This window comes from Tachyglossus aculeatus, chromosome 8 (assembly GCF_015852505.1).
Source record: "Tachyglossus aculeatus isolate mTacAcu1 chromosome 8, mTacAcu1.pri, whole genome shotgun sequence".
In the NCBI taxonomy this organism is placed as follows: domain Eukaryota; kingdom Metazoa; phylum Chordata; class Mammalia; order Monotremata; family Tachyglossidae; genus Tachyglossus; species Tachyglossus aculeatus.
In genome coordinates, this window is record NC_052073.1 from 24,021,324 (window position 1) to 24,046,008 (window position 24,685).

Consider the following 24,685-nt stretch of genomic DNA (forward strand, 5'->3'; position numbering starts at 1 on the left):
GAATTGAATGAATGGTATTTATTGAGCGCTTACTCTGTGCACTATACTAAGCACTTGGAAGAGTACAATACAACAGAATCAGCAGACACTTTCCTTGCCCATAGCGCTTTGTACAGTACTCTGCACACAGTAAGCGCTCAATAAATACGATTGAATGAATGAATGAATAAAACTAGGAGGGAGGACAGGTATTGAATCCCCATCCTACAGATGAGGAAATTGAGGCACAGAGCAATCAAGTGAATTGCCCAGGGTCACCCAGCAGCCAAGCGGAGGAGCCGGGATAAGAACCCAGGTCCTCTGACCCTCAGGCCCATGCTTGTTCCCTTAGGCCATACTCCTCCTCCGTGACTGATCTAGCCGTCCTTTTCAGCTGCAGAAATTCACAATGCTGCTAACTTCTTTCTCTTTGCTCCAGTATCTTTCTTCATTTACTGAACCATCACTCTGGCTTAACTGTGATTTATTCATTTTTTTCAGACACCCTTCCTGGATCTTCTGTAACCATCGATGACTCTCTCCGTCTTCACTCCCTTCTTTAGGAGTGTCACCAGCCTCACTAACTACCTCCTCATCCTCCTGGGGCTCACTCTCTCTCTCTCTCTCTCTCTCTCTCTCTCTCTTTCTCATTATTTTCTCCCCCCTCTTGTCCTTCTGTCGAGTAAAAAGGGTTCTCTCTCAGACTAGAGCTGGAGTGTAACTCATTTATCCCCCCTGTAATTCCTCACCACCCTATGAGAAACTCCCCATGGCAAGGAAATGTTTCCTGGAGAAGAGATGGAAGTTTGGTACAGTGCCTGGCAACATAGTAAGCGTTTAACAAATACCACTTGAAAAAGAAAGATGTTTTCTGATTGGACTCAAAGCAGCTCCACTTGTCCTGGGTGGGCGATGAGGGGGAAGGGGGCAAAAGCAGAGCGGGAGAAGCCGCGTGGCTCAGTGGAAAGAGCCCGGGCTTTGGAGTCAGAGGTCATGGGTTCAAATCCCGGCTCCGCCACTTGTCAGCTGTGTGACTTTGGGCAAGTCACCTCACTTCTCTGGGCCTCAATTACCTCATCTGGAAAATGGAGATTAAGACTGTGAGCCCCACGTGGGACAACCTGATCACCTTGTAAACTCTCCAGCGCTTAGAACAGTGCTTTGAACATAGTAAGTGCTTAATAATTATTATTAGTAGTAAAACCTCCCACATAAGCATACCGGAGACCCTCCCATCCACCTGCTGTTCTACAAAAACTCTTCCACGGAGCCGGGAATTCCAGGGGCTCATCTTGCAACAGACACAGAATCCCATCAGCAGCCTCCGCTCCGGAGCCGACCTCCGCAACAGCTACTGAAGGGAAAACCTGGGGAGGGGAATGTGGTTAGGGAGAGGGTGGGAAGAAGGGACAGGGGCTCCATCGGACTTCCTTATCTACCCGTGCACTTAGAAGAGCGCCTGACACATAGTAAACATTTAACAAATACCACAAGCATCAATATCCTCATCCCAAAGAGAAGACGGCTGGACCCGTTTCAACAGGAAACATGCCACAGCCAAATGAAAATCCGGGGGAGGGGAGGGAGCTTGAATTAGACCTCCCCTAAATCAAGTCTCCACGATGGTTTTCCTGAGGGTTCTGGTTATATACAATACAAAACAGCTGGGAGGGCTTTAGTTCTGCTTCCATACAATAATAATAGTTGTGGTGTTTGTGAGCCGCATATGGGACAGGGCCTGTGTCCAATCTATGTCGTATCTACTCGGGAGCTTAGTAGTCCCCTGAATTCCCTAAAAAATGAGCCTGGGGAAAATCCCATGACTCATCGCCTTTGTGGCTGGTACCATTCCCCCCCCTTACCACCCCCACACAGGCTCCAGAAGCTCTTGGGCCTTTCTGTGACACTAGAGAGGGAGAGGAAACTGGAAATGGGAATTCCTTCCCACAAGCCGGGGCAGAGAAGCGCTCTGAGGGAGAACAGGCAAGGCCTGCTCAGGAGGCCTTCCACTCACGTCAGGACGGAGGAGTGGGTGTCCAAAAAAGCGCCGGGCTTGGATTCTAAGATCCCTCAACCGGCCCCCAAGGAGCAGCTTGGTAAAGTGGCTAGAGCACAGGCCTGGGATTTGGACAGTCATGGGGTCTAGACTGTGAGCCCACTGTTGGGTAGGGACCGTCTCTATATGTTGCCAACTTGGACTTCCCAAGCGGTTAGTACAGTGCTCTGCACACAGTAAGCGCTCAATAAATACGATTGATTGATTGATTCTAGTCCCAATTCTGCCACTTGTCTGCTGTGTGACCTTGAGCAAATCACTTTTCTTCTCTGTGCCTCCGTTCCCTCATCTATAAAATGGGGATTGAGTCTGGGGGGGGGGTCCACACGGGGCTTGTAATAATAATAATAATAATGATGATGGTATTCGTTAAGCACTTACTATGTGCAAAGCACTGTTCTAAGCACTGAAGAGTTTACAAGGTGATCAGGTTGTCCCCCGTGGGGCTCACAGTCTTCATCCCCATTTAACTGAGGAACAGAGAAGTGAAGTGACTTGCCCAAAGTCACACAGCTGACAAGTGGAGGAGCCTGGATTCGAACCCATGACCTCTGACTCCAAAGCCCGGGCTCTTTCCACTGAGCCAAGCTGCTTCTCCTGCTCTGCTTTTGCCCCTTTCCTCCTCATCACCCGCCCAAGACAAGTGGAGCTGTGTGCTTGCTTTGAGTCCAATCAGAAATCAGGGGATACAAGGTGATCACGTTGTCCCACATGGGGCTCACAGTCTTAATCCCCATTTTACAGATAAGGGAACTGAGGCACAGAGAAGTTAAGTATCCATCCCAGTGCTTAGTTCAGTGCTTGGCACATAGTAAAGTGTTTAAATACCACAAACATCAATATCCAGAGAAGCAGCGTGGTTCAGTGGAAAGAGCACGGGCTTGGGAGTCAGAGGTCATGGGTTCAAATTCCGGCTCCACTGCTCATCAGTTGTGTGACTTTGGGCAAGTCACTTCACTTCTCTGTGCCTCAGTTCCCTCGTCTGTAAAATGGGGATTAAGATTGTGAGCCCCACATGGGACAAGCTGATCACCTTGTATCCTCCCCAGTGCTTAGAACAGTGCTTTGCACATAGTAAGCTTTTAACAAATACCAAAATTATTATTATTAATTATAATAATTTTTATGATGATGCAGGATGAGAGGGTCTTTTGACCCATATCAGCCTTTCCCAACCATACACATCCAACACTGCTTACTCCCCTTTCCCCTAAACAGCCTAAATTTGGCGGGGAGGGGGATTTCCAGCGCTTAGAACAGTGCTATGCACATAGTAAGCGCTTAATAAATGCTATCATTATTAACAAAATAAAATAAATAGAATAGATATGTACAAAATAGAATAGAAATGTACAAAATGGAATAGATGTGTACAAAATAGAATAGATATGTACATACATACATAGATATGTAGATATGTCTCCTCCCTCCCCAAGGTTCAGTGCTTGGTCCCCTTCTGTTCTCGATCTACACGCACTCCCTTGGTGACCTCATTCGCTCCCACGGCTTCAACTATCATCTCTACGCTGATGACACCCAGATCTCCATCTCTGCCCCTGCTCTCTCCCCCTCTCTCCAGGCTCGCATCTCCTCCTGCCTTCAGGACATCTCCAATTGGATGTCTGCCCGCCACCTAAAGCTCAACATGTCGAAGACTGAACTCCTTGTCTTCCCTCCCAAACCTTGCCCTCTCCCTGACTTTCCCATCTCTGCTGACGGCACTACCATCCTTCCCGTCTCACAAGCCCGCAACCTTGGTGTCATCCTCGACTCCGCTCTCTCATTCACCCCTCACATCCAAGCCGTCACCAAAACCTGCCGGTCTCAGCTCCACAACACTGCCAAGATCCGCCCTTTCCTCTCCATCCCAACCGCTACCCTGCTCATTCAAGCTCTCATCCTATCCCATCTGGACTACTGCATCAGCCTTCTCTCTGATTTCCCATCCTCGTGTCTCTCTCCACTTCAATCCAATAAATACGATTGATGATGATGATGATGATGATGGGGATTAATCAATCAATCAATCAATCGTATTTATTGAGCGCTTACTGGGTGCAGAGCACTGTACGAAGCGCTTGGGAAGCCCAAGTTGGCAACATATAGAGACAGTCCCTACTCAACAGTGGGCTCACAGTCTAAAAGGGGGAGACAGAGAACAAACCAAAACGTACTAACAAAATAAAATAAATAGATATGTACAAGTAAAAAGATAAGTACAAGTAAAAGACTGTGAGCCCCCCACGGGACAACTTGATCACCTTGTAACCTCTCCAGCACTTAGAACAGTGCTTTGCACATAGTAAGCGCTTAATAAATGCCTTCATCATCATCATTATTATTATTATTGTTTTAGGCTAGCCAGCCCACACCTCACCAGGCTGCCTTGGCCTTTAAGTTTGACACCTGCAGGGATCTTACAAGCAGTGTGGATCTGGACCTCCCTGCCCACTAGACAGACAAGCCCAACCCCAAAAACTCTCGCCAGGCCCATGTGCGGATTAGACCAGCTTTGGTTGGCTCAACCCGGCTCCCTAAGCGGGATCTTCCAGGCCGCTCTGATGGCGGCTTCCCCTTCCCGGGGGCGAGCCGTGCCAACCTCTCCCACCCATCCGCCTGCCGGCCTGAGACTGACCCAGGGTCCGGCGGTTCCGGGGTCTGACGACCAGCCCCGACTGCCATCTCCCGTCTCTGCCGGTCCTCGCCCGTCTCCTAGCAACAAGCCATCCTACAGGATAGTTACCTCAACCTTGGTGCTCTTTCTGGTTTCCGTTCCCTGGCCTCCCGGGGGGCACCGGAGCCCCCTCCTCGCATTCTCTGGTCCTCGGAGGGACTAAGGTGTCCCAGGACTTGACGTGGGGACGGGATGGGCCTTCCCCGGGCCTGGCCCGGCCATCACTCCTGTGAGGCCTTCCCAGACTGAGACCCTTCCTTCCTCTCCCCCTCGTCCCCCTCTCCATCCCCCCATCTTACCTCCTTCCCTTCCCCACAGCACCTGTATATATGTATATATGTAGACTTTTTAGACTGTGAGCCCACTGTTGGGTAGGGACTGTCTCTATATGTTGCCAACTTGTACTTCCCAAGTGCTTAGTACAGTGCTCTGCACACAGTAAGCGTTCAATAAATACGATTGATGATAAATACGATTGATGATATGTATATGTTTGTACATATTTATTACTCTATTTATTTATTTATTTTACTTGTACATATCTACTCTATTTATTTTATTTTGTTAGTATGTTTGGTTTTGTTCTCTGTCTCCCCCTTTTAGACTGTGAGCCCGTTGTTGGGTAGGAACTGTCTCTATATGTTGCCAATTTGTACTTCCCAAGTGCTTAGTACAGTGCTCTGCACACAGTAAGTGCTCAATAAATATGATTGATGATGATGATGATGATGATGAGCAGGCCCCATTGCAGTTTGGGGGACCGATGCTCATCCATCACTGCCGGGCTTTCGCTGGTCTGTCTCTCTCTCTCCGACACAGCCTGCTCCTCCCTCACCAGATCTCCATAATAATTGACATTTGTTAAGAGCTTATTATGTGCAAAGCACTGTCCTAAGCGCTGGGGAGGATACAGGGTGATCAGGTTGTCCCATGTAGGGCTCACAGTCTTAATCCCCATTTTACAGATGAGGGAACTGAGGCCCAGAGAAGTGAAGTGACTTGCCCAAGATCACACAGCAGACATGCGGTGGAGTCGGGATTCGAACCCATGACCTCAGACTCCAAAGCCCGGGCTCTTTCCACTGAGCCACGCTGCTTCTCTGTGAGCAGAGAAGGATCCCGATCCTTCACTAGAGTGAGGGAAAACTGAAGCCACTCGCAGCAGGAGAGGGGAGAGGGGAACCCAACATACCCATCTGGTGGCTGGGCTGACAGAAGTCGGTGGAACAGTGGGATTCGCTCATTCATTCAGTCGCATTAATGAGTGCTTACTTTGTGCGAAGCACTGTACTAAGCTCTCGGGACAGTACAATATAACACTAAACAGACACATTCCCTGCCTCTCCCTAGAGGCAGGGAAAACCGGGAGCCTCATCTGATTCCTCCCTCTCCATCGGTTCTCCCTCCATCCATGGTATTTACTGAGCACTTCATTCATTCAATCATATTTATTGAGCGCTTACTGTGTGCAGAGCACTGTACTAAGCGCTTGGGAAGGACAAGTCGGCAACATACAGAGACAGTCCCTACCCAACAACGAGCTCACAGCCTTCTAGGAGACGGACAACAAAGCAAAACATGTTGACAGGTGTCAAAATCGTCAGAACAAATTCATTCATTCATTCAATCGTATTTATTGAGCACTTACTGTGAGCACTTATTATGTGCAGAGCACTGTAATAATAATAATAATAATAATAATAATGGCATTTATGAAGCACTTACTACGTGCAAAGCACTGTTCTAAGCGCTGGGGAGGTTACAGGGTGATCAGGTTGTCCCACGGGGGGCTCACAGTCTTCATCCCTATTTTATAGATGAGGTAACTGAGGCCCAGAGAATCAATCAATCAATCAATCGTATTTATTGAGCGCTTACTGTGTGCAGAGCACTGTACTAAGCACTTGGGAAGTACAAGCTGGCAACATATAGAGACAGTCCCTACCCAACAGTGGGCTCACAGTCTAGAAGGGGGAGACAGAGAACAAAACCAAACATATTAACAAAATAAAATAAATAGAATAGATATGTACAAGTAAAATAAACAAATAAATATTTCCCTTTCCAGACAATGCCCCCCTCTCCATTGGTTACAGCTGAATGGGTAGCAGTCATTCATTCATTCATTCATTCATATAGAAACGGTCCCTACCCATCAGTGGGCTCACAGTCTAGAAGGGGGAGACAGAACAAAACCAAACATATTAACAAAATAAAATAAATAGAATAGATATGTACAAGTAAAATAAATAAATAGAGTAATAAATATGTACAATCATATATACAGGGTCAGGGCAGCAGCCCTGGATGGGGCCAGTTTTGCTCCAGATTGAGACGTACGATGATTAAAACAGCAGTCCGGCCCCCACTTTTCTGACTGCTAATTAGCTTGATCCCCCAGACGTGTCTGGCCCGGCGCTGCCACAAAATGGCAAACTCATTCTGAAAAGCTAAGCCGGGTCACGCCCCCATTTGTTCAGCGCTTACTATGTGCCAGGCCCCTACTAAGCGCCGGGGTGGATACAAACAGAGTTGGACACAATCCCTGTCCCTCGTGGGGCTCACAGTCTCCGTTCCCCCTTTGACAGATGAGGTAACTGAGGCACAGAGAAGTGAAGTGACTTGCCCAAGCTCACACAGCTGGGAAGTGGCAGAGTCGGGATTGGAACCACCTAGTGAGGCCCGGGCCCCTGCTCTATCCCCTAAACCATGCCGTGTACCTATTATTGATGGCGGTGCTCAGGATGAACGGTCTTTGGGGCGTCATCCCTCTGTCTCTGTAGAAGAAGTCCATCTGCTAAGATGAAGGAAGGGAAGAGGCCGTAGGAGAATCTAGACTGCGAGCCCACTGTTGGGTAGGGACCGTCTCTAGATGTTGCCAACTTGTGCTTCCCAAGCGCTTAGTACAGTGCTCTGTACACAGTAAGCGCTCAATAAATGCGATTGATTGATACTGATTGATTGAAATAGCCTGTTTTTAACAAGGGGCACTTGCCCATTCTAATGGCCCCTGCCAATCTAGGGGGGACAAGTAGCTCTAGAGAGAGGGGATGGGTAAAAGACAACAGGGAGGAAGAGGCAGAAGGGCAGTTCTGCCCATTGATCCCGCCATTCCACTGGCCTCGACACCATTTACTTGTACTTCCCAAGCGCTTAGTACAGTGCTCTGCACACAGTAAGCGCTCAATAAATATGATTGATTGATTGATTGATTTAGGACTGACACACATATGTGGATTGGGGCGGGGGAAGCAGCATCCATGTCTGACTGCTGAGCTGTGGATGTATATTTGTTTCGGCGCTCCTGTGTGCTTATATAATAATAATAATAATGGTATTTGTTAAGCGCTTACTATGTGCAAAGAACTGTTCTAAGCGCTGGGAAGGTTACAAGGTGATCAGGTTGTCCCCCGGGGGGCTCGCAGTCTTCACCCCCATTTGACAGATGAGGGAACTGAGGCCCAGAGAAGTTAAGTGACTAGCCCAAAGTCATACAGCTGACTGTGGCTGTGATCTGTGGGACTGCTGCGGGGTGTGTGTGTATTTCAATGTTTCTGAATTTGTGGCCTAAGCCATCTCTGTGAGACGCCGAGAAACAAACCCGCCTCACAGAGCTAGGAAGTATGAATGCCCTTGGACACCGGCTGATGAATAGCTTAGGGCAGTCGTTGTGCAATGCAAATAATTACGGAAATGATGCTCTATCCATCTATTTCTAGCCCAGCTCCCGCCACTGACCACATAATTATTTGGTCCTAGAATCCTGAAATCGGAGGCTGGATGTAGGCGCTCAGAGCGAGGAGTTCCTGGCAGCCCTGAAATAATACTAATAATAATAATGATGGCATTTATTAGGCGCTTACTAAGTGCAAAGCACTGTTCTAAGCGCTGGGGAGGTACAAGGTGATCAGGTTGTCCCACGGGGGGCTCACAGTCTTAATCCCCATTTTACAGATGAGGGAACTGAGGCCCAGAGAAGTTAAGTGACTTGCCCAAGGTCACACAGCTGACAATGGGAGAAGCTAGTATTTGAACCCATGATCTCTGACGCCAAAGCCCGTGCTCTTTCCACTGTGTGCGTGTGTGTGTGTCTCTCTCGTCCCCCCAAGCCCCCGAGAGCTGGACTTTAGTGAGGGCCTCACTGTCTGCTTCTCTGCAGCCCAGACCCCCAGCTCTGTAGATTCATTCATTCATTCATTCAATCGTATTTATTGAGCGCTTACTGTGTGCAGAGCACTGTACTAAGTGCTTGGGAAGTCCAAGTTGGCAACATATAGAGACGGTCCCTACCCAACAGTGGGCTTACAGTCTAGATTCTCCTACGGCCTCTTCCCTTCCTTCATCTTAGCAGATGGACCTCTTCTACAGAGACAGAGGGATGACGCCCCAAAGACCGTTCATCCTGAGCACCGCCATCAATAATAGGTAAGCGGCATGGTTTAATGGATAGAGCACGGGCCTGGGCCTCGGTAGGTCAGGGGTTCCAATCCCGACTCCGCCACTTCCCAGCTGTGTGAGCTTGGGCAAGTCACTTCACTTCTCTGTGCCTCAGTTGCCTCATCTGTCCAAGGGGGAACGGAGACTGTGAGCCCCACGAGGGACAGGGATTGTGTCCCACTCAATTTGTTTGCATCCACCCCGGCGCTTAGTAGGGGCCTGGCACATAGTACATATTATGTACATATTACATATTTATTACTCTATTTATTTATTTATTTTACCTGTACATATCTATTCCATTTATTTTATTTTGTTAGTATGCTTGGTTTTGTTCTCTGTCTCCCCCTTTTAGACTGTGAGCCCACTGCTGGGTAGGGACTGTCTCTAGATGTTGCCAACTTGTACTTCCCAAGCGCTTAGTACAGTGCTCTGCACACAGTAAGTGCTCAATAAATACGATTGATAGTAAGCGCTGAACAAATACCATAATTATCATTATTATTTCATTGTCCTAGCTTGGGCGTCATTAGAATAGCTATCAGGGCTATTCTAATGCCCTGTACATATCTATTCTATTTATTACATACCTATTCTATTTATTACATATCTATTCTATTCATTTTATTTTGTTAGTATGTTTGGCTTTGTTCTCTGTCTCCCCCTTCTAGACTGTGAGCCCACTGTTGGGTAGGGACTGTCTGTATATGTTGCCAACTTGCACTTCCCAAGTGCTTAGTACAGTGCTCTGCACACAGTAAGCACTCAATAAATACGATTGATGATGATGATGATTAGGAAATCGAAGGTGGTGGCTCTCTACGTTCTTGAGGGCTCACTACAGGGTCTCTCCCGCCGCAGCCTAGGGTAGCATCCCTATTGGAAGTCAGCAGCATGGCTTACTGGATAAAGCACGGGCCTGGGAATCAGAAGGACATCAATCAATCAATCAATCGTATTCATTGAGCGCTTACTGTGTGCAGAGCACTGTACTAAGCGCTTGGGAAGTACAAGTTGGCAACATATAGAGACGGTCCCTACCCAACAGTGGGCTCACACGGCCACGGCACGGGCTTTGGAGTCGGAGGTCGTGGGTTCACATCAACCTTTTAGACTGTGAGCCCACTGTTGGGTAGGGACTGTCTCTATATGTTGCCAATTTGTACTTCCCAAGCGCTTAGTACAGTGCTCTGCACACAGTAAGCGCTCAATAAATACGATTGATGATGATGACTCTGATATCAATTCAGTCATGGGCACAACTAGGGAATTTCGATCACCGCAATTAGCAGCTCGTACATCCACTTGGTTAAAGCCTGCATTGTCAAATGACATAAAGACCAAACCAGTTTGATAATAATAATAATAATAATAACAACTGGGATTTAACCACTTCTTTTCATCTAATACGCTCAAAGCTGCTCTCCTGCCCCTTAGGCTCTCAGCCCCTTGTGAGACAGGTTCTGTCTTTCAGATTGTAAACTCATTATGGGCAGGGAACATGTCTGCTAATTCTGTTGTATTTTAGCCTCCCAACCACTTAAAACAGTGCTCTGCATAGGGTAAGCGTTCAATAAATATTAGTGATTGAATGCATCTACATAGTTAGCACTTAATAGTATCGTATTATTATTATTATAGCTCATTTTTGAATCTGCTGGCTAATCTTCTTGCCTTTTCCCTGATGGAATAGAAAGGGATGGACATTACTGTGCCCATAATAATAAGAATGGCATTTATTAAGCGCTTACTATGTGCAAAGCACCGTTCTAAGCGCTGGGGAGGTTACAAGGTGAGCAGGTTGTCCCACGTGGGGCTCACAGTCTTCATCCCCATTTTACAGATGAGGGAACGGAGGCACAGAGAAGTTAAGTGACTTGCCCAAAGTCACACAGCTGGCAATTGGCGGAGCCAGGATTTGAACCCGTGACCTCTGACTCCAAAGCCCGCAGTCTTTCCACTGAGCCATGCCCATGTAAAAAGAGGAAGACGGAGAGACCCAGGTCACGCAGTGGATCTTTGATAAGACCAGGATTGAATTTCCAAGTCACCATACACCTCCCATTCATTCATTCAACCGGATTTATCGAGCGCTTACTGTGTGCGGAGCACTATACTAATCACTTGGAAAGTACAGTTCAGGAACAGAGACAATCCCTGCCCACAACGGGCTCACAGTCTAGAACAAAACAAGTAAATTGGCATCAAAAATCAATCAATCGTATTTATTGAGCGTTTACTGTGTGCAGAGCACTGTACTAAGCGCTTGGGAAGTCCAAGTTGGCAACATGTAGAGACAGTCCCTACCCAACAGTGGGCTCACAGTCTAGAACAAAACAAGTAAATTGGCATCAACAATCAATCAATCGTATTTATTGAGCACTTACTGTGTGCAGAGCACTGTACTGAGCGCTTGGGAAGTACAAGTTGGCAACATATAGAGACAGTCCCTACCCAACAGTGGGTTCAGTCTAGATACATGACCTGATCACCTTGTATCCCCTCAGCACTAAGAACAGTGCTTTGCACATTGTAAGTGCTTAACAAATGCCATTATTATTAGTAGTAGTAGTAGTAGTATTATTATTATCATTATTATCATCATCAGTTCTGACATGGGTCTCACAATCTCGGTAGGAGGGAGAACAGGTATTATGGGATCCCCATTTTGCAGATGAGGAAACTGAGGCACAGAGGAAGTGAAATGACTCTGTATCTATGTATATATGCTTGTATATATTTATTACTCTATTTATTTTACTTGTACGTATTTATTCTATTTATTTTAGTTTGTTAATATGTTTTGTTTGGTTCTCTGTCTCCCCCTTCTAGACTGTGAGCCCACTGTTGGGTAGGGACTGTCTCTAGATGTTGCCAACTTGGACTTCTGAAGCACTTAGTACAGTGCTCTGCACACAGTAAGCGCTCAATAAATACGATTGATTGATTGACTGATTGACTCGACTAAGGTCACACCGCAGGTATGCGGCAGAGCTGGGATTAGAACCCAGGTCCTCCGGGACTCAGGCCCGTGCTCTTTCCACTAGGCCCCGCTGATAGGAGGGGTAGGGATGGGAAGACCGAAGGGAGAGGCTTCTACTCATTAAAGAGAGTCTTCTAGACTGTGAGCCCGCTGTTGGGGCGGGACCGGCTGTATATGTTGCCAACTTGTACGCTTAGTCCAGTGCTCTGCACACAGTAAGCACTCATTAAATACGACTGCTTCAAGGCTGTCCATCCCCTGGCCCCCTCCTACCTCACCTCCCTTCTCTCCTTCTCCAGCCCAGCCCGCACCCTCCGCTCCTCTACCGCTACTCTCAGTTACTTTGGGCAAGTCACCTAACTTCTCTGTGCCTCAGTTCCCTCATCTGTAAAATGAGGATTAAGACTGTGAGCTCCCCGTGGGACAACCTGATCACCTTGTAACCACCCCAGTGCTTAGAACAGTGCTTTGCGCATAGTAAGCGCTTAATAAATGTCATTATTATTATTATTATTACTCTCCTCACCATGCCTCATTCTCACCTGTCCCGCTGTCGACTCCCGGCCCACATCCTCCCCCTGGCCCGGAATGCCCTCCCTCCGCACATCCACCAAGCTCGCTCTCTTCCTCCCTTTAAATCCCTACTGAGAGCTCACCTCCTCCAGCAGGCCTTCCCAGACTGAGCCCCCTCCTTCCTCTCCCCCTCATCGCCCTCCCCATTCCCCCTTCCCCTCCCCACAGCACCTGTATATATGTTTGTACGGATTTATTACTCTATTTATTTTACTTGTACGTATCTATTCTATTTTATTTTGTTAGTATGTTTGGTTTTGTTCTCTGTCTCCCCCTTCTAGACTGTCAGCCCGCTGTTGGGTAGGGACCGTCTCTATATGTAGCCAACTTGTACTTCCCAAGTGCTTAGTACAGTGCTCTGCCCACAGTAAGCGCTCAATAAATACGATTGATTGATTGAATGCATTAAAGGGAAAAAAGCACCAAGCCAATCACAGCTGTCCTAATAAGGCTGAAACCTTGGTTCCCTTGGCAACGCAGACAGTGGCACCTTATTACCAGCAAGCCCAGCTCCCCAGCAGGCAGATAGAGCCGACTGAATCACTAATAGGATTACAGCTGCCTTTCCCCCTCTCTCTCTTCCCCACCAGCCTTTCATCTGAAATTCATGATTAATAGATAATCTACTCTCAGCACTCGGGGTTTCTGCATCAGGGATGGGGATTCATTAGAAGGAGCTTTCCGGGAAGGACCAGACTGTGAGCCCACTGTTGGGTAGGGACCATCTCTATATGTTGCCGACTTGGACTTCCCAAGCGCTTAGTACAGTGCTCTGCACACAGTGAGTGCTCAATAAATACGATTGATTGATTGATTGATTGACCACAGTCTGGTAAAGGTTGTGCTGTCCAAGGTCTGAGCCATCCAATTCAGAGATGCCCCGGTCCTTCACTACCCCAATCCGGAGCCTGCTGACCGAGGCGTCTGGCCCATTAATAATAATAATAATAATAATAATGATGATGATGGTATTTGTTAAGCGCTTACTACGTGCAAAGCACTGTTCTAAGCGCTGGGGGGGATACAAAGTGATCAGGTTGTCCCACGTGGGGCTCACAGTCTTAATCCTGCCTCCCCCTTCTCGACTGTGAGCCCGCTGTTGGGTAGGGACCGTCTCTATATGTTGCCAACTTGTACTTCCCAAGCACTTAGTCCAGTGCTCTGCACACAGTAAGCGCTCAATAAATACGATTGAATGAATGAATAATCCCCATTTTACAGACAAGGGAGCTGAGGCCCAGAGAAGTTAAGTGACTTGCCCAAAGTCACCCAGCTGACAATTGGCAGGACCAGGATTTGAACCCATGACATCTGACTCCAAAGCCCTGGCCCTTTCCACCGAGCCACGCCGCTTCTTAGGGGCCGACTGTCACTGGATAGGGAATGCTTCCGTTTATTGCGGTATTATACTCTCCCGAGAGCTTAGTACAGTGCTCTGCACACAGTAAGCGCTCAGTAAATACGATTGAATGAATGAATAAAAGCAGAGGCAGCATTTTAGGACTAGGAGAAGGCAGGCTTCAAAGAGTTAGCAGGCCAGAAAGTTGCCTTATTGGTTGGTTTTGGGGTTTTTTATGGTATTTGTTAGGCACTTACTACGTGCCAAGCACTGGAGTAGATATAAGATAATCAGGTTGGACCCATCCCTGTCCCACATGGGGCTCACGGTCTAAATCCCCATTTTATAGATGAGATAACGGAGGCACAGAGAAGCGAAGTGACTTGCCCAAGGTCACGCAACAGGTGAGGGGCTGCGCCGGGATTAGACCTCAGGTCCTTCTCCTTCCCCTCTGGGGCAGAAGCAGAAACCAGTCACAGCAGTGCTCTGCACACAGTGAGCGCTCAATAAATACGATTGAATGAATGACTAGGTGGAGGGCCAGGGGAATGGCCCTTCCATTGAAGCTTGAAGAGGATCAGTTCAAAATAAGCAAGAGGAAACCCTTTCATTCATTCAGTCCTATTTACTGAGCGCCTGCCTGTGAGAGTGAGATGAAGGGATGATGGGAGGAGCACTGAGTGAATGGGCTGCCCTCTTTGACCTCCCACTGTGTCGTTAGGGACACACTATAATTACTGCCTTATAATAATAATAATTGTGGCATTTGTTAGGCATTTACTATGTGCCGGGCACTGTACTAAACTTTGAGGTGGATAAGAGCCAATTGGGTTGGACACCATCCCTATCCTGTGTGGGGCTCACAGTCTCAATCCCCATTTTATTCATTCAATCGTATTTATTGAGCGCTTACTGTGTGCAGGGCAATCAATCAATCAATCGTATTTATTAAGTGCTTACTGTGTGCAGAGCACTGTACTAAGCGCTTGGGAAGTACAAGTTGGCACTGTACTAAGTGCTTGGAAAGTACAATTGGGCAACATCAAGAGACGGTCCCTACCCAACAGCGGGCTCACAGTCTAGAAAGAGGGACACAGAGAACAAAACAAAGCAAAACAAGTGAACAGGCATCAACAGCATCAATATAAATAGCATTATAGACATACACATTATTAATAAAATAGAATAATAATTTATAATAATATAATAATAATATATATGTATAATATATATACATACATATACAAGGGGGAGAGCAGAGGGAGGAAGTCAGGTCGGTGGGGAGGGGAGGAGCTGAGGAAAACCAAGCGCTTAGTACAGTGCTCTGCACACAGTAAGCACTCAATAAATACAATTGAATGATTGATTGATTGAAAAGGGGGGCTCCATCTGGGAAGACCACCTGGAGGAGGTGAGCTTTCAGTAGGGCTTTGAAAGGGGGGAAGTGTGCTAGTTGGGCGGATGTGAGGAGGAAGGGCATTATTAATAATAATAATAATGGCATTTATTAAGTGCTTACTATGTGCAAAGCACTGTTCTAAGCCCTGGGGAGGTTACAAGGTGATCAGGTTGTCCCACGGCGGGCTCACAGTCTTAGACCCCATTTTCTAAGGGATGAGGGAACTGAGGCCCAGAGAAGTGAAGTGACTTGCCCAAAGTCCCATAGCTGACATTCGGCGGAGCTGGGATTTGAACCCATGACCTCGGACTCCAAAGCCCGGGCCCGTGCATTCCAGGCCGGAGGTAGGACGTGGGCCAGGGGTCTTTCACTTGCGGGTGGCAAACACAGGGAATCCACTACCACCAAAAATTGTACGGACAGAAGCATTCAGTGTGAAAGGGATGAATGAATTCAGGGACGAAAGGTAATAATAATAATGGCATTTATTAAGCGCTTACTATGTGCAAAGCACTGTTCTAAGCGCTGGGGGGATACAAGGTGATGAGGAAGACACTAGTTGGACGGCATATGGCCGTACGGCCTAGTTGAAACAGGATGGCCCGGTGGGTAGAGCACAGGCCTAGGAATCGAAAGGTCATGGGTTCTAATCCCTGCTCCGCCACATAATAATAATAATAATAATGATGATGGCATTTATTAAGCACTTACTATGTGCAAATCACTGTTCTAAGCGCTGGAGAGGTTACAAGGTGATCAGATTGTCCACGGGGGGCTCACAGTCTCAATCCCCATTTTACAGATGAGGGAACTGAGGCCCAGAGAAGTGAAGCGACTTGTCCAAAGTCACACAGCTAATTGGCAGAGCCGGGATTCGAACCCATGACCTCTGAGTCCAAAGCCCGGGCTCTTTCCACTGAGCCACGCTGCTTCTCAATGAATGAATAAAATGCCCTCCCTCTGCCCATCCGCCAAGCTAGCTCTCTTCCTCCCTTCAAGGCCCTGCTGAGAGCTCACCTCCTCCAGGAGGCCTTCCCAGACTGAGCCCCTTCCTTCCTCTCCCCCTCGTCCCCCTCTCCATCCCCCCCACCTTACCTCCTTCCCTTCCCCACAGCACCTGTATATATGTATATATGTTTGTATATATTTATTACTCTATTTATTAATTTTTTTATTTATTTTACTTGTACATATCTATTCTATTTATTTTATTTTGTTAGTATGTTTGGTTTTGTTCTCTGTCTCCCCCTTTTAGACTGTGAGCCCACTGTTGGGTAGGGACTGTCTCTATATGTTGCCAATTTGTACTTCCCAAGCGCTTAGTACAGTGCTCTGCACATAGTAAGCGCTCAATAAATACGATTGATGATGATGATGAGACTGTGAGCCGCACACAGGATAGGGACGGTGTCCAACCCAACTGGCCCTTATTCACCTCAAAGTTTAGTACGGTGCCCGGCACATAGTAAATGCCTAACAAATGCCACAGTTATTATTACTATTATTATACAGCAGTAATTATAGTGTGTCCCTAATGACACAGTGGGAGGTCAAAGAGGGCAGCCCATTCACTCAGCGCTCCTCCCGGCATCCCTTCATCTCACTCTCACAGGCAGGCAGCATCCTGAGCTGGAATTCATTTATTCAATTGTATTTATTGAGTGCTTACCATGTGCAGAGCCCGGTACTAAGCGTTTGGGAGCATGCAATATAACAATAAGCAGACACATTCCCTGCCCACAGTGAGCTTACAGTCTAGACTGGCTTGGCCCAGCATGGCACTGTGTAGGTCTTCCTGTCTAGTGTGGGTAGATGGGTAGATTGAGAAGCAGCATGGCCTAATGGTTACAGCACGGGCCCGGGAGATAGAAGAATCTGCTCTGCCACCTGTCTGCTGGGTGGCCTTGGGCAAATCACTTCACCCCTCTGGGCCTCAGTTACTTCATCTATAAAATGGGGATTGAGACTGTCAGCCCAACGTGGGACCGGTACCGCGTCCGGTCCGATTTGCTCGTATCCACCCTCGTCCTTCGTACGGTAGAGAAGCAGCGTGGCCCAGTGGAAGGAGCCCGGACTTTGGAGTCAGAGGTCATGGGTTCAAGTCCCGGCTCCGCCAATTGTCAGCCGTGTGACTTTGGGCAAGTCACTTCTCTGGGCCTCAGTTACCTCATCTGGAAAATGGGAATTAAGACCCCGTGGGACAACCTGATCACCTTGTAACCTCCCCAGTCCTTAGAACAGTGCTTGGCACATAGTAAGTGCTTTTATTAAGCGCTTTTTATTAATGGCATATTTATTATGCCATTATTATTATTACAGTGCTTGCAACATAGTAAGCTCTGAACGAACACTACAATTATTATTCATTCATTCATTCAATCATATTTATTGAGCACTTACTATGTGCAGAGCACTGTACTAAGCGCTTGGGAAGTACAAATCGGCAACAGATAGAGACGGTCCCTAAGTGACCTGGGACTTGGGGTTGAGTTTCTGACCTAAATGGGAACATCCCTTTAGGGGGCTGTTTCTGCTACGATGATGATGGTATTTATTAAGCACTTACTATGTGCCAAGCACTGTTCTAAGCGCTGGGGAGGCTACAAGGTAATCAGGTTGTCCCGCATGGGGCTCACAGTCTTAACTCCCATTTTACAGATGAGGTCACTGGGGCACAGAGAAGTGACTTGCCCAAGTGGCAGAGCTGGGATTAGAACCCGTGACCCCTGACTCCCAAACCCGGGCTCTTTCCACTTCTAGACTGCGAGCCCACTGTTGGGTAGGGACCGTCTCTCTATGTTGCCAACTTGGACTTCCCAAGCGCTTCGTACAGTGCTCTGCACACAGTAAGTGCTCAATAAATATGATTGATTGATTGATTGATTGGTTGGGCTGGTAGACTTGCTGGAGTTATCTGCAAGGATGCTTTAAAGGCAACCCCCCCCTCCCGCCTTCTGATCATCCTTCTGTCTCCGCTCCTCTGGCACCTCCACTGACTACCTCGCTCCAAGACTTCCCGCCGTGCCGAAGACCGGGCGCCAATCCAATCCCACCGAGTTTCTACGCCGTCTGGAGGGGGCCGATGGCCCAGTCGCACGCTCCACCCCCTGAAAACCAACAGACACCACAAGACGGAAGACGGGCCAACTGGTGTCAGGAGGAATGCGGCAGGAAGGGATCAACAGGGCCAGAGCTTCCTGTCCAGTCTGCGGGCCAGCCTCGACTTACACAAGCGCCACAGAGAATTCCCATGCCTGACCTGAAGCCTCCTCGGGGCTGGAACCGGCCTCATCGCCATCCCCTAAACCACAGGGATGCCAGAAAGGAAGCCCGGTCCTTCCCATCCATCAGTGGGATTTCTTGAGCACTCCGCGCAGAGCCCCATACATTTGGGAAAAGACAAAAACAATAGAGCTGAGACCTAGGATCCCCACCCTCAAGAAGCTTATAAGCCCATTAAGGGGCAGCGTGGCTCAGTGGAAAGAGCCCGGGCTTTGGAGTGAGAGGTCTTGGGTTCAAATCCCGGCTCCACCACTTGTCAGCTTTGTGACTTTGGGCAACTCACTTCACTTCTCTGGGCCTCAGTTACCTCATCTGTAAAATAGGGATGAACACTGTGAGCCCCCCCGTGGGACAACCTGATCACCTTGTAACCTCCCCAGTGCTTTGAACAGTGCTTTGCACATGGTAAGTGCCTAATAAATGCCATAAGAAAAAAATAATATATTGTGCCATCTTCCTTGACTTGGGCTAGCCAGTGGAGTGCGCTTCCCCATCCCCCCGTCCCCCTTCCACCCCAGTCTACTGGGCTTACTCAAGCCAGCATCAAGCTATACAGCTTTCTTGGTCAGCCAAGCCAAGGCTGTTAATCAGGGGTCGTGGATTCAAATCCCGGCTCTGCCAATTGTCCGCTGTGTGACTTTGGGCAAGTCACTTCACTTCTCTGGGCCTCAGTTCCCTCATCTGTAAAATGGGGATGAAGACCGGGAGCCCCCCATGGGGCAACCTGATCTCCTTGTAACCTCCCCAGTGCTTAGAACAGGGCTTTGCACATAGTAAGCGCTTAATAAATGCCAGTAGTAGTAGTAGTAGTAGTAGTAGTAGTAGTAGTAGTAGTAGTAGTAGTAGTAGTAGAGGAGGCGGGCAAAATAAATGACAGATAGAAGCAGCAGAATATAAATATATGGCTGGAGGTGGGGTGATATCTAGGTGCTTAAGGGATACCTCCCATCCTGGGAGAAAACTAGGAAGGAAACCATGGGTGGGGGAGATCCTGCTGATCAGATCTGAGGGAGGGAGAAGAAAGAGGCCATCCAACATGGTGCGGGGTAGGAGGAGGAGGAGGAAACTGATCCTTGCCCCTCCAATCCGGTCTCTCCCATTTGATCCTGAGCCAAGTCAGAAGCCCCCAAGGGGAGACAGTCGGGGAAAGAAGCTGTAATTTCAGGAGGACAACCACCTTCTGAACGCATCCCGCTTCTCCTCACGGCTCTTTGGCACACACAGACCTCAGAAGCACCTCAAATCAATCAATCGCTCGTACTTGAGCACATACCATGTGCAGAGCCCTAAACGCTTAGGAGAGCATAACACATTAATATAACAAACATATTCCCTACTCACAACCAGCTTAGAGTCCATCTGGCAAGATTCCAGGACTAAGAGAGGAAAATATCAATCAATCAATCAATCGTATTTATTGAGCGCTTACTGTGTGCAGAGCACTGTACTAAGCGCTTGGGAAGTACAAGTTGGCAACATATAGAGACAGTCCCTACCCAACAGTGGGCTCACAGTCTAAAAGGGGGGAGACAGAGAACAAAACCAAACATACTAACAAAATAAAATGAATAGATATGTACAAGTAAAATAAATAAATAAATAGAGTAATAAATATGTACAAACATATATACATATATACAGGTGAAAATATAATTATAATAACAACGATACTAATAATAGGGCCACAGGAAGTCCAGCTGACCTAGCTAGCTCGGTGTTTGTCACTTCCATTCGCAGTAGGCTTTAGAGTTCTGCCCTTACCAACCTCGTCATTCCCTTCCTTGCCCAGAAAGCTTCACCCCATTTCACAGACAGCACCACTGAGGAGCAGAGATAAGCGATTTAGCTCCTAGGGCACCCAGTGATTTAGCCCCAGCAACCTGAGCCATGCTCCTTCTTAACTGGGGAGAGTCCAGAGTCACACCCTGGCCTGATCCATAATCTCATTACATACAGTTCAGAGGTGAAAAGGCCTCCCAGCAGCAACAATCAATCAATTGTATTTATTGAGCGCTTACTGTGTGCAGAGCACTGTACTAAGCGCTTGGGAAATACAAGTCGGCACATAGAGACAGTCCCTACCCAACAGCAGGCTCACAGTCTAGACGTATCCACCCATCTGCCCACCCATTTGCCAGTCCTGCCTGTTTCATCTGTGTCATTTAACTGCTCTGTGAAAATGCTCCGGAGACGCAGGGGCCAGGCCCACCCCTACCCTGCACCCCGCTTGGCTCCGGTGGCCCCCTGAAAATCTGCGTCTCCCCACCAGCCGAGGCCTGGCTGTTTGAATCCGGAGCCCACAGAAAATTAGGATAATAATAATAATAATAATAATAATAATAACGGTGGTATTTGTTAAGCGCTTACTATGTGCAAAGCACTGTTCTAAGCGCTGGGGGGATACAAGGTCATCAGGTTGTCCCACTTGGCAGATGAGGTCACTGAGGCCCAGCAAAGCGAAGTGGCTTGCCCAAGGTCACACAGCTGACAAGTGGCGGAGCCGCGATTCAAACCCATGACCTCTGACTCCCAAGCCCGCGCTCGTTCCACTGAGCCGCGCTGGGCTTATAATAATGGCATTTATTAAGCGCTTACTATGTGCAAAGCACTGTTCTAAGCGCTGGGGAGGTTACAAGGGGATCAGGTTGTCCCAAGGGGGGGCTCACAGTCTTAATTCCCATTTTACAGATGAGGTAGCTGTGGCACAGAGAAGCGAAGTGACTTGCCCAAAGTCACACAGCTGACAAGTCGTGGAGCCAGGACTTGAACCCATGACCCTTGACTCCAAAGCCCGGGCTCTTTCCACTAAGGCACACTGCTGCCACACATGGTAGACTGTGAGCCCACTGTTGGGTCGGGACCGTCTCTATATGTTGTCAACTTGTACTTCCCAAGCGCTTAGTCCAGTGCTCTGCCCACAGTAAGCGCTCAATAAATACGATTGAATGAATGAATGAATGAACATTAGGCAAAGAACAATGTGATCATGGGAAGTGAGGGGCTAATAATAATAATAGCATCTGTTAACCACTTACTATGTGTCAGGCACTATACTAAGCACTGAAGTGGATACAGGCAACTCAAATTAGATACAGTCTCTGTCCTAAATGGGTCTCAGTCCCCCATTTACAGCTGAGGTAACTGAGGCACATAGGAGTGAAGTGCTCTGCATACAGTAAGCGCTCAATAAATACGATTGAATGAATGAATGAATGGACATTAGGCAAAGAACAATGTGATCATGGGAAGTGAGGGGCTAATAATAATAGCATCTGTTAACCACTTACTATGTGTCAGGCACTATATTAAGCACTGGGGTGGATACAGGCAACTCAAATTAGATACAGTCTCTGTCCTAAATGGGTCTCAGTCCCCAATTTACAGATGAGGTAACTGAGGCACATAGGAGTGAAGTGCTCTGCACACAGTATACGCTCAATAAATACGATTGAATGAATGAATGAATGAACATTAGGCAAAGAACAATGTGATCATGGGAAGTGAGGGACTAATAATAATAATAATAGCAGCATCTATTAACCACTTACTATGTGTCAGGCACTATACTAAGCACTGGGGTGGATACAGGCAACTCAAATTAGATACAGTCCTAAATGGGTCTCAGTCCCCCATTTACAGATGAGGTAACTGAGGCACACAGGAGTGAAGTGCTCTGCACACAGTAAGAACTCAATAAATACGACTGAATGAAGTGAAGTGACTTGCCAAAGGTCACACAGTAGACAGGCGGTGGAGCTGGAATTAGAATCCATGATCCCAGGCCTGGGCTCTAGCCACTACGCCGTGCTGCTTCTTACCCTCCGTAGCAGCCCTGGACACCGGCCACGGCCAACAGTGTTTTCGAGCGCCTGTGTGGAGCCGTGCTCTGGGAAAAATGGGAAAAAAGTGTTTCCACCTCTCAGGGAGCTTATAATCCGGCGGTGCTGCCTTGACTGCCAAACAGTGCCAGGTTCCAGGATGCTCTTAAAATTCTCCCGCTGCACCTGGTTTGGGAAACTCCGGTCTACACCTGGTTTGGGAAACTCCGGTCTACCAGGATTCTGGGTTACCAAAGGCTGTAGCCTGGCTGGTAGTGCTGGATTGGCTTGCCAAGGGCTTTCCAACAAAAGCACACATACACACGTGCACAAACACACACCAGGGGCTGTACATTCAGTACAGAAGAAGTGTTCTGTGATGGATAACATGGCTCATGGCCTATTTGATGGAACCAGCTCTTGGAGACTTTGCCATCTGCGCACGAGGAAAACAGCGTGGCCTGACACCCTGCCCATCTCCAGCCGTGGGAGATGCTCAAGGGGAGATCTAAGCTTTGCAGAGTGGGGTGATTTAGTTAATAAAGCATGGCTTGGGAGTCGGAAGATCTGGGTTCTAATCCTGCCCCTGCCATACGTCTGTTGTGTGAGCTTGGGGAAGTCACTTCATTTTCTCAGGTGCCTCCTGTGGAACAGGGACTGTGTCCAACCCTTTTATCTTGTATCAATCCAGCGCTTCGAACAGTGCTTGACATCCTATACACCCATGGATCCCAACCACTTCTTAGCCACTGAAGGCATGCTTACGGCCCTGAAGTCTATAAAACTAAAGGGAATTATTTGTTAATAGTTTGAGAAATATACTACCCCTCTGAATTTATCTAATAATAATTATGGTATTTCTCAAGCGCTTACCATGTGCCGAGCATTGTTCTAAGTGATGGGGTGGATACAAGGTCCTCAGATTGTCCCACATGGGGCTCACAGTTTTAATCCCCATTTTACAGATGAGGGAACTGAGGCACAGAGAAGTTAAGTGATTTCCCCAAAGTCACACAGCTGACAAGTGGCAGAGCTGGGATTAGTACCCACGTCCTTCGATTCTCAAGCCCGGGCTCTTTCCACAAAGCCACGCTGCTTTCCATTTGTCTTCACAGCACGGCACAGTGGATAGAGCCCGGGCCTAGAAGTCAGGTCATGGGTTCTAATCCTGACTCCACCATGTTACTGTTGTGTGACCTTGGGCAAGTCATTTTACTTCTCTGTGCCTCAGTTACCTCATCTGTAAAATGGGGACTGAGACCGTGAGCCCCACATGGGACAGGGACTCTGTCCAACTCAATTTGCTTGTATCCACCCCAGCGCTTAGTAGAGTGCTTGGCACATAGTAAGCGCTTAACAAATACCACAATAATTATTAATATTATTACAATGACAAAGTGAGTTGCTGTTGGAATTTGCACGACAGGAAAGACCAGTTTTACCAAGAACGGTTAAGTGGGCAGACGCCCGGGGCCACCTCACTGCCCAGCTGGCTGGAGAAGTGCCGTCGGATCTCCCGGACGCAGGCCGGCCCCAGGACCGAGTGAGAATGAAAATACGAGGATTCCCAGCTGGCCGGAGAGCCGGGAAGGACCGGGCATAGGTCCCGGTGGCCCGAATGGACGTCACGGGAGAGGGCCGAGGACGACTCTCTTGGTGTTTCCCGATCCTCTTTCCCGCCCTCCTCATTCTGGGGCAGCCAACAGCCGCTTCCTTGTTCCCGTTCCCTCTGCCTTTCCCCTCGGCCGGGGCCAGCGCGTCAAACCGCAGCAGGAGGAGAATGGGGCTTCAGTTGAATGCAAACTGAATGAATGCAAAATGAATGAAAACTGAATTCAGTTTTCCCCAGAGGCCTCACCTCTCTACCAGGTTATCCCCACCCCACTCCTTCGGCACACATATCCGCCTCAGCCAGCGTATAGGCTCACCAGGCCCGGTCCAGTCTGCTTTGGGCCAAAGCTTCATTCTCTCTCTCTCCCATACTCACTCTCAGGGAGAGGCTGGCTTACGGAGGTTTTGTCCTTTGCAAAGGGATTAAAGAGCTGAACAGGTTTCAAAGGCTGGAGATGTTTAAAGTCCCGACAATCCCTCTCGTGCGGGGCAGCTTCACGCCCAGAGAGTGGAGGGCCAGGCCAGTGCGGACTG

General features: G+C 48.1%; 1 protein-coding gene across 13 annotated transcripts in view; it reads right to left on the reverse strand.

Moving 5' to 3' along the window:
• EPB41L1 (erythrocyte membrane protein band 4.1 like 1) overlaps nucleotides 1–24,685 on the reverse strand; it is a 135,644-nt gene that overhangs the window by 80,344 nt on the left and 30,615 nt on the right. The gene's annotated exons all lie outside the window — the stretch shown is intronic.